The 16,801-nt window shown below is 42.3% G+C and overlaps 1 protein-coding gene across 9 annotated transcripts in view; it reads left to right on the top strand.

Moving 5' to 3' along the window:
- mef2d (myocyte enhancer factor 2d) overlaps positions 1-16,801 on the top strand; it is a 76,602-nt gene that overhangs the window by 20,147 nt on the left and 39,654 nt on the right. For 3 of the 9 annotated variants that reach the window (XM_034289014.1, XM_034289016.1, XM_034289011.1), the window contains exon 1: positions 10,000-10,216. The exons of 1 other annotated variant lie outside the window; for it this stretch is intronic. The gene's annotated coding sequence lies outside the window, so the exon portion shown is untranslated. Of the gene's footprint in view, positions 1-9,998; positions 10,217-16,801 lie in introns of those variants that run through there. 5 more of the 9 variants (XM_034289019.1, XM_034289018.1, XM_034289013.1 and 2 more) reach the window with 3 other exon arrangements.

Below are 16,801 nucleotides of genomic sequence, written 5' to 3'. Positions count from 1 at the left end.
TGGACATGTTATTTCACTACTGCAGTGTTGGAGTTAGCTGTTGTTGTGGTTCTGCACTGGTAGCGTTAGCGTACTCATTGAAATCTGCGCTGTGTCTAACGATATGTTATCAAATTGCTTATGTTAAATTCGTGTTTTTTTTTCTCCTACTCACAATTTAGCAGAGCAGAGCTTGTACTCTACTTGTGTAATTGCTGACATCTCCGTCTTCCTGCTCTACCAATCTGAGTTCTATATTCTATGTTTATGCGGCCAAAGGCGACAGAACAGTTGAATTTCACTTAATGTTTCCATGACGTGGTATCTGTTTGTGGTGTTGGCATATTTCTGTGAGTACGAGTACAAGTACATGAGCCCAGTATCGGGTATCGGTGCATCCCTACTTTCATTTGTACCAAACCAGCTGACATCGATTCACAATCGCTTATGCTTCTTAACTGGACAATTGATTGAAGTTCAATTGACTTGGTGTTGTACTTGTGATGATGAAGGAAACAAACATTGTTGGGCTATAGCAACATGTTTTCCTATTGTTTTCCTTTTACCCCATTTTTATCCCCAATTTTGTGAAGTCCTGTTTTTTGGCCCTGCTTCATCGCAGCCATAACTAGCGGAATCTGGGCGGTCGATGTCAAGATGTCTTCTGATAACGTTTGGATTGTTATCATGCTGCTTTCTCAACCTGGAAGTCTAGACCAGAATCCTTACATGCTGGAAGTATATTTTTTCCCAACATTCATAACTACTCCACTAATACCTTATTTTCAAGTGGTAGTTCTACAATGATTTGTAAATGAGTTATCAGCAGTTACATCTGCAGCATTAATTGGAGCTACATCTATGATAGTTGTTATACATGGGATTTGTTTCCCCTGTGTGGAAGATCATTTCATTACAAGAGCTGTATGCTTCTTTGAAATACAGTCTCCATAATCCATAACATGCATGCTGACTTTTTATGTGAACCATCGTCCGAAGGTTTTAGACTATACTTTTGGCTAAACACAGATCATTCCCTTCACTAGTGCACGTTTTTCTCATATAAACACAAGTGGGAAAAACCTGCTCAGTTGCAGTTGTCTGAAGAGCGTGTTTTACAAGCTGCACGTTGAACATAATTCAGCTGTAAGTCACAATTACTTGAAAGAGTAGGCATGGTGGGTTGACAGGGAGTAGCAGCCACAGAGAGCCCATTTCAAGTAAATATGTTTTAACAGTCGACTTCACATGTCAAGCAACAAAACAGACTTGGCTTAGACTGTTGACAACATGAACTGTATTTAGTCTCTACAGTGAATGTTTATTGAAAACAAATGCATATGAACGATGAACACTTGACCCTCAAATAGATTGTTATTGGAAGTCTGGCACATCTTTGTGATTAGCATTGATCTAGTCAGGCTAGACCTTACCTCAAGTTGTCACTCCTCCTCGGAGGTCTGAAAACTTTTTGGAATTTCGACAACATTTTAAATGAATCGTGTGCTCTGATGGCTTAGACATTAACATATTAAAAAACCTCACACAATTGCATTTTCATTTTACATATATATGTTTTTTTATTGGAGAAGGAATGTACACCTTCAGAACTGTTTGTTGGTGATGTATGCTCCAAATGCTGTTGTTCTGCTAGCATCTCGGGTGGGGGTGTTGCAGTATATATCAAAAGTAAGTTTCGTGCAAATGTGCTTCTCTCTAAATCGGTGAGTAAGCAATTCGAATTTTTAGCCATTGATCTTGAGGTCTCTAGGACTCTCCACATTATGGTAGTTAGTTGCTTTAGGACACCCTCAGCTGTCAGGGATGCTCTGCCTTCGCTATCAGGACTGAAACTGAATGAATTTGTAGTCATTGGTGATCTAAATTGGAACTGGTTACATCCAGTATCTGATGATTTTAAAGCTTACTCGTTAAATCTCTTTCAGCTTGTCGATGGTCCCACTAGACCTAATCTGAAATTTCCAGAAAAATCATCTTTAATTGATCTTATCCTAACTAATGTTCCATATAAATACTCAGTAGCTTCTGTTTTTGCAAACAATATTAGTGACCACTGTGTTGTTGCCACAGTCAGAAACACAAAAATTCCCAAAACCAAGCCACGCATCATTATTAAGCGTGACACGAAACATTTTACGGAACAAGGTTTTTTTTATGACCTGTTTTATTTTGACTGGGATAAAATTTATCTTATTGCTGATGTCGAAAATGCTTGGAATTTTTTCTATAATGGTTTTAAAGAAATTGTTGACAAGCACGCTCCCCTCAGAAAGTATAGAGTAAAAGGCCGAAAACAATGCATGGTTCACTGTAGATCTAGCCAGCTCTCTTCACGAGCGTAATAAGGCCTGGGCAAAAGCCAGGAAAACAAGCCTGGATTCTGATTGGCTGCTCTTTAGGCGACTACGCAATATGTGCACAGTGGCTATTAGAAAGGCTAAAGCAGACCACTTTTTAACGGAAACTTCAAACAATTTAAATAATCCTTTAGAATTTTGGAATACGATCAAATCCTTGGCTGGAAATAAAACTGGCATCCAGCTGCCATCATGTATTCTTAAGGACTCCCGTGAATTATCTGATAAGGCTGAAATGCTTGGTTGTTTTAATGAGCATTTTATTTCCTCTGGTTTCTTATTCGATTCCCTCAACATCTCGCAACAGAATCATCCTAAAGGCCATACTCAGGGTCATACTAGAGTCAGTAATTCTTTTAGTTTTAATCCATTTTTAGTCTCAGAAGTGCATAAAGCCCTTACTCTTTTAGACACTAGAAAATCGGCTGGTCCTGATAACTTGGAGCCTTATTTTCTACAGTTAGCATCTGATTTTATTGCACAGCCTTTGACTTATCTTTTTAATCTATCTCTGGAAACCAATGAAATTCCAATTATTTGGAAATCTGCATTTGTTCTTCCTCTGTTAAAAGGGGGGACCCAACAGATTTAAATAATTACAGACCCATCTCAAAACTGTCTGTCCTGGCCAAGGTTATGGAAACTCTGGTGAATGAACAACTTAAAGAATTCTTAACTACCAACAATATTCTGTCTAATTTTCAATCAGGTTTTCGTAAAATACACAGCACAACTACAGCAGCCCTAAAAGTAGTCAATTATTTTATTGACTCTTTAGACAAAAAACAACATTGTGCAGCTCTTTTCATTGACCTTTCCAAGGCTTTTGATACTGTGGATCACGCAATATTAAAACAAAGACTTCTCAGAGTCGGGTTGTCAGAACATACAGTCTGCTGGTTTGAAAGCTATCTATCAGGTAGATCTCAGTGCGTACAGGCAGATGGTCTCACTTCCAGCCCTCTTAGTATATCCAAGGGTGTGCCCCAGGGGTCAGTGCTGGGACCACTCCTATTTATATTATACATCAACATTCTTGATCAAAATGTCTCCAATGCAAAGTTTAATTTCAATGCCGATGATACTGTGATATACTGCTCTGCACAAACTCCCAACCAAGCTCTCTGTCAGCTACAACTTGCTTTTGATACTGTACAATGTACCTTGTTCGATTTAAAACTTGTTTTGAATGACGACAAAACAAAACTTATGTTGTTTTCCAGTGCAAAATCAAAGTCACAGAACCTTTTACCTATCACCACTTCTCAGGGCTCCGAGATTGAGTTTGTATCTCAATACAAGTATCTTGGTATCCTAATCGATGATTCACTCTCTTTTAAACCTCACATTCAGCAGTTGGTGAAAAACCTGAAGCTGAGAATGGGTTTTTATTTTAGAAACAAGTCATGTTTTTCCTTTGAGGCTAAAAAGAGGCTTGTTGCTGCTACGTTCATGTCAGTGCTGGACTATGGCGATGTTATATACATGCATGCGTCCTATACAAGCTTGAAATTGCTGGATACTGTTTATCACGGAGCTCTGAGGTTTATCACAAACTTTAGAGCACTTACTCATCACTGTTCTTTGTATGATCGGGTTAGTTGGTCTGCATTGTCCACCCGTAGGCTTAATCATTGGTAAATTTTCATTTATAAAGCTATTCTTGGTCTGCTTCCCCCATACCTTCAATCTTACATCACAAAGAAAGGTACCGGAAGATATTGTCTTCGTTCTGAGGATCTAATAATTTTATCTGTCCCTCATGTCCGGACTGAATTGGGAAAAGGGGCGTTTAAGTATGCAGCCCCCTGTGCTTGGAATCAGCTGCAAAATGTCCTTAAACTTCAAGCGCCGGTTTCGTTAGTTGGTTTTAAATTACTTTTAAATGACATGCAGGCTACACAAACCGGCTGTAGATGTTATGACTGACTATTCGGACGATCCTTGCTGTTGTCTATTGCTTGTGATAAACATTAATGAAACTATGATATTTTATGACCTTGAAATTCACTATTTATTATTGCCATAATTTGTTATATGTTGATGTTATATGTTTTTATATCTGCAACCTTGTTAATTGTGCTGCTGTCTGTCTTGGCCAGGACGCTCTTGGAAAAGAGATTTTTAATCTCAATGAGTTATATTTCTGGTTAAATAAAGGTTATAATAATAATAATAATCTCGCTGGAGGGGCAGTTGACGAGCTCCACAACGTGGTTTCAATGGATAGTTCTGCCTTCATATTTTGATGAAATTCCCCTTACTTGGGTTTGTGTCTGAAGGCCCTTGGTATTATATTTAATATATTTTCCAGTTAGTTTGCACTGGCAAAGCAGCTTTTGCTAGATCGTGTTGCATTTGTTGTGAGGCATTACTGGTATATGTAATATGTATATGTAATGCACCTGTCAGTGGGTGGGATATATTAGGCAGCAAATGAACATTCTGTCCTCAAAGTTGATGTGTTAGAAGCAGGAAAAATGGGCCAGCATAAGGATCTGAGCGACTTTGGGCCAAATTGTGATGACTAGACGACTGGGTCAGTACATCTCCAAAGCTGCAGCCCTTTGTGGGGTGTTCCCGGTCTGCAGTGGTCAGTACCTATCAGAAGTGGTCCAAGGAATGAAAAGTGGTGAACCAGCAACTGGGTCATGGGCGTCCAAGGCGTGGGGAGCGAAGGCTGGCCCGTGTGGTCCGATCCAACAGCTACTGTAGCTCAAATTTCTGAAAAAGTTAATGCTGGTACTGATAGAAAGGTGTCACACAGTGCATCGCAGTTTGTTGCGTATGGGGCTGTGTAGCCGCAGACCAGTCAGGGTGCCCATGCTGACCCCTGTCACTGCCGAAAGTGCCTGAAACGGGCACCTGAGCATCAGAACTGGACCACGGAGCAATGGAAGATGGTGGCCTAGTCTGATGAATCATGTTTTCTTTAACATCACGTGGATGGCCTGGTGCATGTATGTCTATTACCTGGAGAACCCATGGCACAAGGATGCACTATGGGAAGAAGGCAAGCTGGTGGAGGCAGTGTGATGCTTTGGGCAATGTTCTGCTGGGAAACCTTGGGATGTTACTTTGACACGTACCACCTACCTGAGCATTGTTGCAGACCATGTGCATCCTTTCATGGCAACGGTATTCTCTGATGGCACTGGCCTCTTTCAGCAGGATAATTCACCCTGACACAAAGAAACAAGAAACCAGGCCAGCCAAGTTCAGCCGGCCCGCAATAGAAAGTGTTGCGGACTTGAAATTCAAACCTGGGTCGCCCGCGTTAAAGGCTGTGTCGTTATCCAGTACACCACAGAGCTGTACATTTACTGGGTGTATAGCCTCTTGTATCTATCCTGAACAAACCCTCTTTTGCCACTGGCCGTTTAAACAGCTAATTGGCAATTTGTGACTGACATTGAAACAGTTAAACTGACAGTTTCTTAACTACGTTTTCCTCCACCACAAATGGCGTCTATGAAATGTATGGCATTGGCCACTGGCCTTTTTAACAGCTTATTAGCCAATAACAGGCTTACTAGGATCTACTAACTTCCTATGAATAGTCATAAGAATTTAGCAATTGCTAACGAGACATGTTTTCTATGCCAGAAACAGTCACAATATAACTGTATACAGTTTTTGTTAAGGCTTACTATAACGTAACAACTGAATGTTGTAGCCAGCTAAGTGTTTATCTATCTTGACACAAAACACATTCACGGATGCACACTATCTACCAGAAACAGTTGCAATATAACTGTAAACTGTTTTATTTCAGGCTTACTATACAGATACTGATGGTTTGAGCCAGTAAAGTTTTCATCTATACGGAATAATTCATAATGCGTACTTTTCTTCGCCTGCGAGGAGATACGAACTCGGGAGCTATAGTTGGCAGGTCTGTTTCTCAAAACACTGCGCTATTTAACAAGGTGTAGTCAGTCACTCAGTAAGAGACATTCGCTGCTCTTGGCCGGCTCCGCTTACACGGTCTGGCAAAAATGGTTAGAGGAAAAAAGGGTTTGAGGAACTCAACAACATGTTCAAGTTGTTGACTTGACCTCAAAATTCCTCAGATCTCAATCCAGTCGAGCATCTGTGGGATGAGCTGGACAAACAGGTCCGATCCATGGAGGCCCCACCTCGCAACGTACAGGACTTAAAGGATCTGCTGCTAACATCTTGATACCACCAGATAACACAGTACACCTTCAGAGGTCTAGAGTCCATGTCTCAATTGGTCAGGGCTGTTTCGGCGGCAAAAGGGGGACCTGCAGTACATAATATTAGGCAGGAGGTCATAATGTTATGGCTGATCGGTATGTGTGTGTGTGTGTATACACTCACCTAAAGGATTATTATGAACACCTGTTAAATTTCTCATTAATGCAATTATTTAATCAACCAATCATATGGCAGTTGCTTCAATGCATTTAGGGGTGTGGTCCTGGTCAAGACAATCTCCTGAACTCCAAACTGAATGTCAGAATGGGAAAGAAAGGTGATTTAAGCAATTTTGAGCGTGGCATGGTTGTTGGTGCCAGATGGGCCGGTCTGAGTTTTCACAATCTGCTCAGTTACTGGGATTTTCACGCACAACCATTTCTAGGGTTCAAAGAGAATGGTGTGAAAAGGGAAAAACATCCAGTATGCGGCAGTCCTGTGGGCGAAAATGCCTTGTTGATGGTCAGAGGAGAATGGGCCGACTGATTGAAGCTGATAGAAGAGCAACTTTGACTGAAATAACCACTTGTTACAACCGAGGTATGCAGCAAAGCATTTGTGAAGCCACAACACGCACAACCTTGAGGCAGATGGGCTACAACAGCAGAAGACCCCACCGGGTGCCACTCATCTCCACTACAAATTGGAAAAAGAGGCTACAATTTACACAAGCTCACCAAAATTGGACAGTTGAAGACTGGAAGAATATTGCCTGGTCTGATGAGTCTCCATTTCTGTTGAGACATTCAGATGGTAGAGTCAGAATTTGGCGTAAACAGAATGAGAACATGGATCCATCATGCCTTGTTACCACTGTACAGGCTGGTGGTGGTGGTGTAATGGTGTGGGGGATGTTTTCTTGGCCCCTTAGTGCCAATTGGGCATCGTTTAAATGCCACAGCCTACCTGAGCATTGTTTCTGACCATGTCCATCCCTTTATGACCACCATGTACCCATCCTCTGATGGCCACTTCCAGCAGGATAATGCACCATGTCACAAAGCTCGAATCATTTCAAATTGGTTTCTTGAACATGACAATGAGTTCACTGTACTGAAATGGCCCCCACAGTCACCAGATCTCAACCCAATAGAGCATCTTTGGGATGTGGTGGAACGGGAGCTTCGTGCCCTGGATGTGCATCCCACAAATCTCCATCAACTGCAAGAGGCTATCCTATCAATATGGGCCAACATTTCTAAAGAATGCTTTCAGCACCTTGTTGAATCAATTCCATGTAGAATTAAGGCAGTTCTGAAGGCGAAAGGGGGTCAAACACAGTATTAGTATGGTATTCCTAATAATCCTTTAGGTGAGTGTATGTATGTATGTGTAATATATGTATGTATATCTGTCATTTCTAAAAGAGGCTTGCATTGATCTGACAATAGTCAAAACAAGATCTTTAACAAGTAACAACCTGACAAGAGCTACCTATGATTTTCCTCATGAAATCATCTTTACATTTTTTCTATAGCTATCTCACCATACAGAATCCAAGCAACAGTCTTCTGCCCCCTCTATGTGCATAAATAGTAATTGACATTGCCAATCAATCACTTGGCGAAGAATATGGAAAGAATGCTCGTATAGAGCCTGCTTTCATGGTACGTTTTTTCCATTGTTTTATTTTAGGTTCTCTAAAAGTGTGCTGTATAAAGAAGGAAGTATCCACATTCTCTGCTCTGAAGGAAATAAATCAGGACTCTTTGGGTAAGCAGAGAGAATAGGGAGGCTTAAGAGCTCTACGGATGTTCATTTACATGTCCTGTTTTAAAACCAAATGTCCCTTACAGCACAATAATAATTAAAAGATACATTTGGTATTTTGCCTTTGCCTGTTCTGAAGAAAAACAAGACACGCCTTTGTGCTTTCCTTCTCTTATCATTGTCCACACTGCAGGTCTATCATCTCCATCCCTCCCACTCCTTAGTGCTAGCAGCACCACACAGTGCTGGGCAGTGTTCACATGTGGTGCAGGAAAAGAAGAGGCAGGCACACGGATCCCCTTATTAGGCTTTGGGCAAATATTATGCATTCAGTATGGAGAGGCCCAGCTAGCGTACAGAGGAGAAAGAGCTAGGTAGGGAGAGAGAGAGGCCCAGCTAGCGTACAGAGGAGAAAGGGCTAGGTTGGGAGAGAGAGGCCCAGCTAGCATACAGAGGAGAAAGGGCTAGGTAGGGAGAGAGAGGTCCAGCTAGCGTAACAGAGGAGAAAAGGCTAGGGAGGGAGAGAGAGACCTGGAGAGGGGCAGTGAGATGAGCCCATTAACAATCACTTGTGTTTGTTATGGAAGTAATTGTGTCCTCAGTATTGGCATCAGTCTTGTTGTGTTTAGGTCTGTTGTATATTTTTCCCCATCTGTGGGGAGATTTCCTCTGTGATACTCTAAGGGAGCCAATTTTTTCTCCTTCCTCAGATTTATCCATATAAGTTATTGCTTCGAGACTAATTTGCTCCTCGGTATTTTGACCCTGTTATCCCATTGAGTTCTGGGCACAGACATGCCTTTACCCATGAAGTGACTTGCTCTGTTTGGTGGAAACTCTATGACACAACTGTTCAACAGACTCCTGGACTCCCTTTTCCCACACCCTCCCGACCCCCTCAGAGATTTGAAGGTCATGAAAGGGCACAGCCTGAGATTCACTTCTTGGGAAGCAGTCATTTAAAAAAAAAAAGGACACAAATGACAACTTGTACATGGCATCAATTCTCAGCTCTCATGGGTAAATGTTCCCAGCTTTCCCTGAACTAGGCCTTGTTGTGAAATAATAGCTAACACTAAGACTGTGGTCTCATCGTCACACCTTCTCAAAGTATAGTCTTCTTGGATAATTCAAAATACATTTTAAACTTCATCCAACGTTTGTAAATGAAAAGATGGCCATCGAAAATCCCCGTATTGGTTCTAGTGCGACGTGCCCAACCTTCCAACAGCTGAGCATTTGTGTGGAGACGATTGGGGGCAGGGGACGGGGGCTGTTGGAACAAAAGGTGTGTATGGGCAGCTGCCATCACACGTACAGCAGCTTGCCAATCCCAAAGGAAAATGTACACACACGTGTTGGGTGGGGGGGGCTCACAGACAGCTCAACCCCCCCCCCCCCCCCCCCCCCCCACCATCCCATCACACTGACCGCGCCCCTCCCATCCAATCACACTGACCCCGCTCCTCCCATCCAATCACACTGACCCCGCTCCTCCCATCCAACCACACTGACCCCGCCCCACCCATCCAACCAACCTCTCCATTACCACTATGGACACTGATGAATTGGTGCCAGTTGCTGAAGGCTTATTAGGGCAAAGGGTGACCTGGGAGGAGTATGACAGGGAGGGGGTTGACCAAGGGATGGGTGGGGGTTGTCCAGTGGGTAGGGGGCCTGGGGAGTGGGTATTCAGTGTGAGTGGCACTGCTGCAGTTGTCATTTCCACCAGTTGTGTGCAGGACAGGATACGCCACACTTTGTGGGGACACCTCTTACTTGGGAATATGACTGAACTTTGACTGGGAATACCTCGGGAGCCACTGTTAGCTGAGAGTCTTGAGTTCCACTGGGGGTTTTTGCGGTTTCCTTTTAAATTCTTCCAAGTTATGCTTCAGATTTGACTGCTTTTCACTGATCCACCAAGGGTAAGGGCAACATACATCGGCACTGTATTTTTATTGAAGTTTTGTCACTTCCATTCAAAATGAATCAGTTGTTGCTCCAACTAAATGTCTGATAAATGTAAACAAAAAACAATGGCCCTGACAACAGTTGTTGCCTGAAGTGTTGCTAAATGTATTGCCCAATGAGGCCTTTGTTGTTTCATAAAGTATCCAAAAAGTTCAGTTCTTACTTTAGGGCAGTGTTCCCAAACCTAGGGGTCATGACCCGATGTGGAGTCACATGGTTTATAAATGGGATTGTGATAGATGAATAACTTCCAGAATTATAATAAACTAAATGGGGTTTCTTTCTACAAATGTAAATCCAGCGTTTTAACCTTTTAAACTAGACAATAAGGACGACCCCATTCCTGAAAGATTAGGCTCTCAGAACACTTGTCTTCTATTTCTCCCAGACCTCTTCTAGAACAGAGTGGAAATAACCAGGCTGTAATGGAAAGTGGTTTTTCTTCAATGAAGTTTGTGCACTATTAATGCCTGGTGACTTCTTTAGTTTTCCCAACTTCCCAAAACTATTAAATTAATTTCAATAAGTAAGTCCTTTAGATTCTAATATATTTAATATATTTTCTTTTTGTAATTTTTAATATTATTATTATTGTTAAATCAGCAAAATAATTTGACTAACTTTCCTGGCTCCAATACATAAAAAGTCAGTTTTGTTTGTTACATTCTGGGGTCACAAAATTCATTTTTTATAATTTTTTTCTCCACCCATATGCTTTAGTACATTATCAGTACAGGAAGCTGGTAATCAGGGGACTTAACGAGACCGATAGCAAACAATGTGAGGTGGGTAACTGTGTGCCTTGTGCTTCCGGCCAACCAGAGTGGAGCCACACATCTGCCAGTATTCTTTATGGGTGGTTTGGTAAATGTGGCCTATGCCATGTGTTCCTCAACTGTTGTCACAGCTCATGTGCCAGTATGCTTAAATTACATGTTTATTTGACTGATTTATGCAACCAGCTTTCCTCTAAGACCAACAATATCTTGTAAACCAAGGGTGTGCTTTTGAACCCTAATAGTTTTAAACATTGTGCCAAAATGCTGTGAAATATGGCCTTGCTGTATCATTCATTTTGTCATGACTGTCAGATGAATAACTCTGTCAAGTTACTGATCTGTGAAGTATGGTTAGTTAACTAATTTTCCAAGTTTCCAGTACAATTGGTTCCAATAAGTCTTTGAGATACGATCTGAAAGGAGTGATGTTTAAGTCATGTACATTCTGCTTCATTGATTTATTTTAATATAGCACTCTTTGCAAGTCACTGATCATATCATTTTAGCTAAATGCCCGGCTGATGTTCATGCAGCCTAGGAAGACTCCTCAGAAGAATACCAGAATGGGGAAAACTACTATATGAGAATTGTCTGGGCAAGTGCATAGAATATGTGCAGGGCAGTCGGTTAGACTCTATGAGGTTAGTGAAATAATCTTGATTGTCTAACTTTCTGATATAATTTCAGTTGTTACACATTCTTTATAAATACATCTTAAACACCATCTATAACAGTTGTACTTAACATGGGTTATTTCCAGAAGTACAATGTGTTTGAAAAAGCAGAATAAAAAAGATTTAAATAAAAATGTCATTAACTTTGATACAACTTAACTTTGATTCACTTGAGACATTTAAAACCAGGGAAACAGTTTAGACTCCCAAAAGTATTTGTACACCCACTCACGTGAAGTATTAAAAATAAACAAACCAGATTCTATTTTGTGAAAGACGTCTATATTTAGATGCCAGTCAACTATCTTAATCTCGTCTATCCACTCTTGTTGGACCTTATTGAAAGCTGGTGACAACTGACGCTTGCACACACCGACCAGACCACATATGCCCTCTCTGCGAATGTCACATTGATGTAATCAGCATTTTGTCTAGAGGGCGTTTTTCCTCACAGACTTTCAGCGCTGCCTGGCCCTCCTCTGACGTGAGGTAAAAGGGATGATGGGGGAAGGGGCATCCATGGTTTCCACAAAAGAAATGCTGAGAATGAAACAAAACATTCTGAATTGAGTTTCGCCATTCCACATATACTGCAGAAGAACCATTGGAAAGCAACTAAGGGATACTTACTTAGCCAGTAACAGACTTTACCCAGGCAATAAGAAATACTTTACCCAGGCAATAAGACATACTTTACCCAGGCAATAAGACATACTTTACCCAGGCAATAAGAAATACTTTACCCAGGTAATAAGAAATCCTTTACCCAGGTAATAAGAAATCCTTTACCCAGGCAATAAGAAATCCTTTACCCAGGCAATAAGAAATACTTTACCCAGGCAATAAGAAATACTTTACCCAGGCAATAAGAAATCCTTTACCCAGGCAATAAGAAATACTTTACCCAGGCAATAAGAAATACTTTACCCAGGCAATAAGAAATACTTTACCCAGGCAATAAGAAATACTTTACCCAGGCACGTGTGGGTTCATTCTGTTCTGACTCAGCTTCAGGAACATTCCAGATGAATAGGAGAAGTAGCCACCTCCCAGGATGGATGGGTGAGGTCCTGTTTTTTCATGAGACTGTGCTGTCACCCGACAGGTTCAACCACATCGTCAACCATAATGACCCTTTGAAACAGACAAAGCTTTTCTGAATATCAAACCTGACAAGTCTTATTTGGAGCTCATTTTTGTCCTCCAGATTAACAAGCTTTGTGCCATTGAATGTCTTGCTTTTGTTTGCACAGATAAGTGAGAGTGTATACCATCATATACACCTGTTTTTTTTCCAAGAGTTTTGTCATAATTCTTGTATGTTCCGTAGCTTTAGTTCTGGGACAGGTGCTGTAAGGTATTTGGCCTGTGTTTATGTATCAAGTAGGTGTGTCTTTGAGTGTGTGTGTGAGTGTATGTTGTTGGGAGTCGACTGCAGTATTGACTGGGCTGGCAGCGGGGGCGTAATTCACTAGCCGAGGAGAGCAGATCTCTTTACAGTCCCTTCTATCCCCCTCCCGCCGCCTCCTGTCCCACCTCCTCCTAGAAGTGCTGCCCTTGCACTGCAGCTACCCCCTCACAAAAGACCCACCCTGTGACTGTGACTAAGAGGAGGTGGAGGGGATTCAATTCCCCACCGGTGTCAGCAGGGTAGATGGAGACACGGCCAAACAGCCGACGCCCAGGCCTCTCCTATCTGCTCCTCCTCAGAGGAGGTCTACCATGATCCGTTTGACCTCCATGTCACGGGCCCAGATTCTCCCTCACGCAACGCTTCCCTAACAAGCCACAATAGCCACTCCGCAATGCCCCTGACCAAACAGCCGGTCAGTCAACAGGCAGAGCGGAGTGGGGCCGGCCAAGCGGAACCGCTGTCTGGGAACACATGGCAACAGGCTGTAAATGTCACACAGCTGGTGCCGGCAGTACAGTCCGAGGTTGGGGTGAAAGCCGCGCAGTCCCACTGGGCAGAAAGAGAACCATCAGTGGCCTGGTTATTGCCATGTGTGTGCTTGTCTGTCTGCCTCAATGAAGCTCTGTCTAATCAGGACTCATTCCCCTCAGCTCAGGTGCTCCCAGTGCCTCAGTGGTAGATGGCAATGATTGTATGCTACACTGGCATGGCACTCTGATTTGAAGGGATTCAATTCGATTCTGAGTACAGATTTCATTTGCATGGTGCAGCCCAATTATGTTTCATCGTTCACACTAGGAGGACTGATCCTGCATTCAACCTAGCTAGGGTGACAGTGGTGGTACTAAGGTATTGATTTGCCTGAACCACAACCCAAGAGGGAGATCTTTCTTGTTGATAGCCTCCCCCAGAGTTGCTGGCCCCACGTGGTGGAGATGGGAGATTCAGGCTGCTCCCTAACTTGAGACCTGAGACAAGCTGTAGATGAGTCCTTTGACATTGGTGATGTCTGCCAACAAGGTCTTGCCTGGCCATCCAAAGCACTCGAAGCTAAGCATGTAACTACATTCAATGAACAGAATGGCTCAGTGTTGGTTCATTTCCAGAGCGGTGACCTGATTTGAAAGGTTCCTTTTCTCCTGGTATGGGTGTCAGTAACGTTCCTAAGCATTGTAGTGTTGCGGTGTTATGGGCTGTTATGTTATGAGCAGGCTGTGGTCTGTCCTGGCAGGCTCTAGTGCCGAGTGGTGAGGGAAGGTGATGGATTTCTCAGCACTGCTTTGGCCTGACTCCATAAGGCAGCAGTCCCCCCACACTTGCTGCTATCTCTGGGATCCAGGCAGCTCTTATACATCAACTTCTGCACAGGAACAAAAGACATGGAAACACACACACACAGTTGCTAGGTTGACACACATATATCCCACTTCACTGCCAGGCTGACAGTACTAACACATACGCTGAGAGAATGACGCATGCAGTGTACATGCTCAACACTTCCCTGACACACACACACACACACACCTTTTCCCATATGCCCTGCTACAGTCGCATTTCAGTGTTGTTTGGCTGCGTGTCATGATTCAGTCGTGACCCCAGTGCCTCTGCACTGTGGGTTATAATTATATTCACGAATAAGTATTGTAATATGCCATTTAGCAGACACTGTTATCCATGTATCAGTGGCCCCAGCAGGGATTGAACCCAGAAACTTCGGCATTGCAAGCAGCTTGCGCTACTGAATGAGCCAGACAAGATATAAGCCATGATGTGAGGAATGGGCAAGGTGGTGTTGCTTACTGTACTACTCCACCTTAGAGACACCGGACCTGCTCCCACACCGCCCGAACACATCAACCTTTGGAAATGGTTGAGAAATCGGTAAAACATTTTCTGATCTTACGCATTTCCTGGATAGAGCACCGCTGTGTAGCCAATTTCTTTCTTTTATGGATTGTTCTGTTACATGTGAATGCCTCAGGGTTCTGACTTGGCATTCAAAGATCAAATATCCATGTAGTGTACATGTTGGTATGTTAGTGGGTATAATCTTGGGCATAATCTTGGTGTTCCTCACAGCTATATGCGAGGAACACCAGAGAATCGCTTTCATCAGAGTTTGTTGGTTCCTTCTCAAAAGTCTCTCTCACTCATTCCGTAGTTCAGACAGTCTGTAGACACACTCCAGGCTGTCTGACTTCACTGTGAAAGGAGAAATTATGTCAGACATCAGACCTGGGAAGCTGCCTCCCAGACCATAAAGGGTTAAAGTTCAAGGCTTGGCCACCCCCGGCAGATAAAGTAGCCTTTTCATGTGTGATCTGCCCGCAGCCCAAAACAAATCCCACTGAGTGCTGCCTTTGAACTGTAAACCAGTGCTCCTATCAAGTCAAATATGATTTGTCGCGTGCTACATTAACAACAGGGTTAGACTAACAATGCTTCCGCATGTTAGAACCTCTGATTACTCTGAAGTGATTTACTATCAGGCCTGGGAATTGTCTGTACTTAAGGCAATGTAATTTGTATTGCGATTTCCACTTCAGTACTATCATTGCTATACTTGGGTGCCAAGAGACTTTTTGAAATTAGAAATGATACAATATTATAGAATTGGCCACTTTCTATCTAGGAGTTAAGCATATCAAGGTAAGTTGCTTCAATCAAAAGCTTAAGTGGACAAGCTAGCAACATGCTGATCAAACTGAACAGTTTATTAAATAGTTAGCAATCAGATATCCAAATCAGTAAATCCAAACTTCAATTTCAGCGTTTGGCACATAATTCAGTGGCGTTAGAGTCATTTCAGTTAAAACCCTTCTCTTCTATGTTCTTATGAATATAATAACACCCATGGAATTTCTCCTGGTAGTATAGCAATCTTCGTCTGGTAGTATAGCATACTACTCCATCAGGTGGTCAATTTTAAATAAGAACTGACGTTGCCTCAAGTTTTTTTTTGTCAAGGTTAACTTTGTAACAAAACAATATTGGCACTAATGTCCTGCCTCCAAGAGAAACGCTTAATTCATAGAGAACTTGTTGCTGTAGCAAACGCAATCGCATCAACTGAAAGGAAATGTGTGGTCTGTGCACATGCCAACACAGAGTCTCTTCTATCACATCATTGTTTGCTTTTATTGTAATGGAAGCCGAGCCGGCGTTAATCAGGGGGTGTCTTTCCTTCTATTCTCGCAGGTAGGGATACTGTCAACAGTGTGGGGGATGCATTGTTGAAACTGCACTCAAGGCAGTCTAGATGCACTCACTCTCTAATGCAACGACTTGGCTCCCACTGTTGGGTGTGTGTTTTGTGTGAGTGTGTGTGTGTGTTTGTGTATACTCAGACTGGATGTATATATAGACCTCTATTTTTAAGACTTAAGCACAAATGGTAGTAGTGGCTTAAAATGGTCCAGGCCTCTGTTGACATTCCTGGCATTCATTCATGCAGATATATATATATACACACACACTTTGCGCTCACTCATTTAGTTTGCTAAACAATTACTTAAACACAATTCTGTGCCTTTAGGAAGTGTTAAGTCCTCTTCACTTTCTACACATTTTGCTGTGTTATAGGTTTAATTTTTGTTTAAATTACAAAGCAAAAAATATGTTTTTAGGAATTTGTGGCAATTTATCGAAAATAAATACATTTCACTACTTTAC

Source organism: Esox lucius, chromosome 20 (genome assembly GCF_011004845.1).
Source record: "Esox lucius isolate fEsoLuc1 chromosome 20, fEsoLuc1.pri, whole genome shotgun sequence".
Classification (NCBI taxonomy): Eukaryota; Metazoa; Chordata; class Actinopteri; order Esociformes; family Esocidae; genus Esox; species Esox lucius.
Note: the sequence above shows the minus strand (reverse complement) of the source record. Positions and strands in the feature narration are given on the sequence as shown.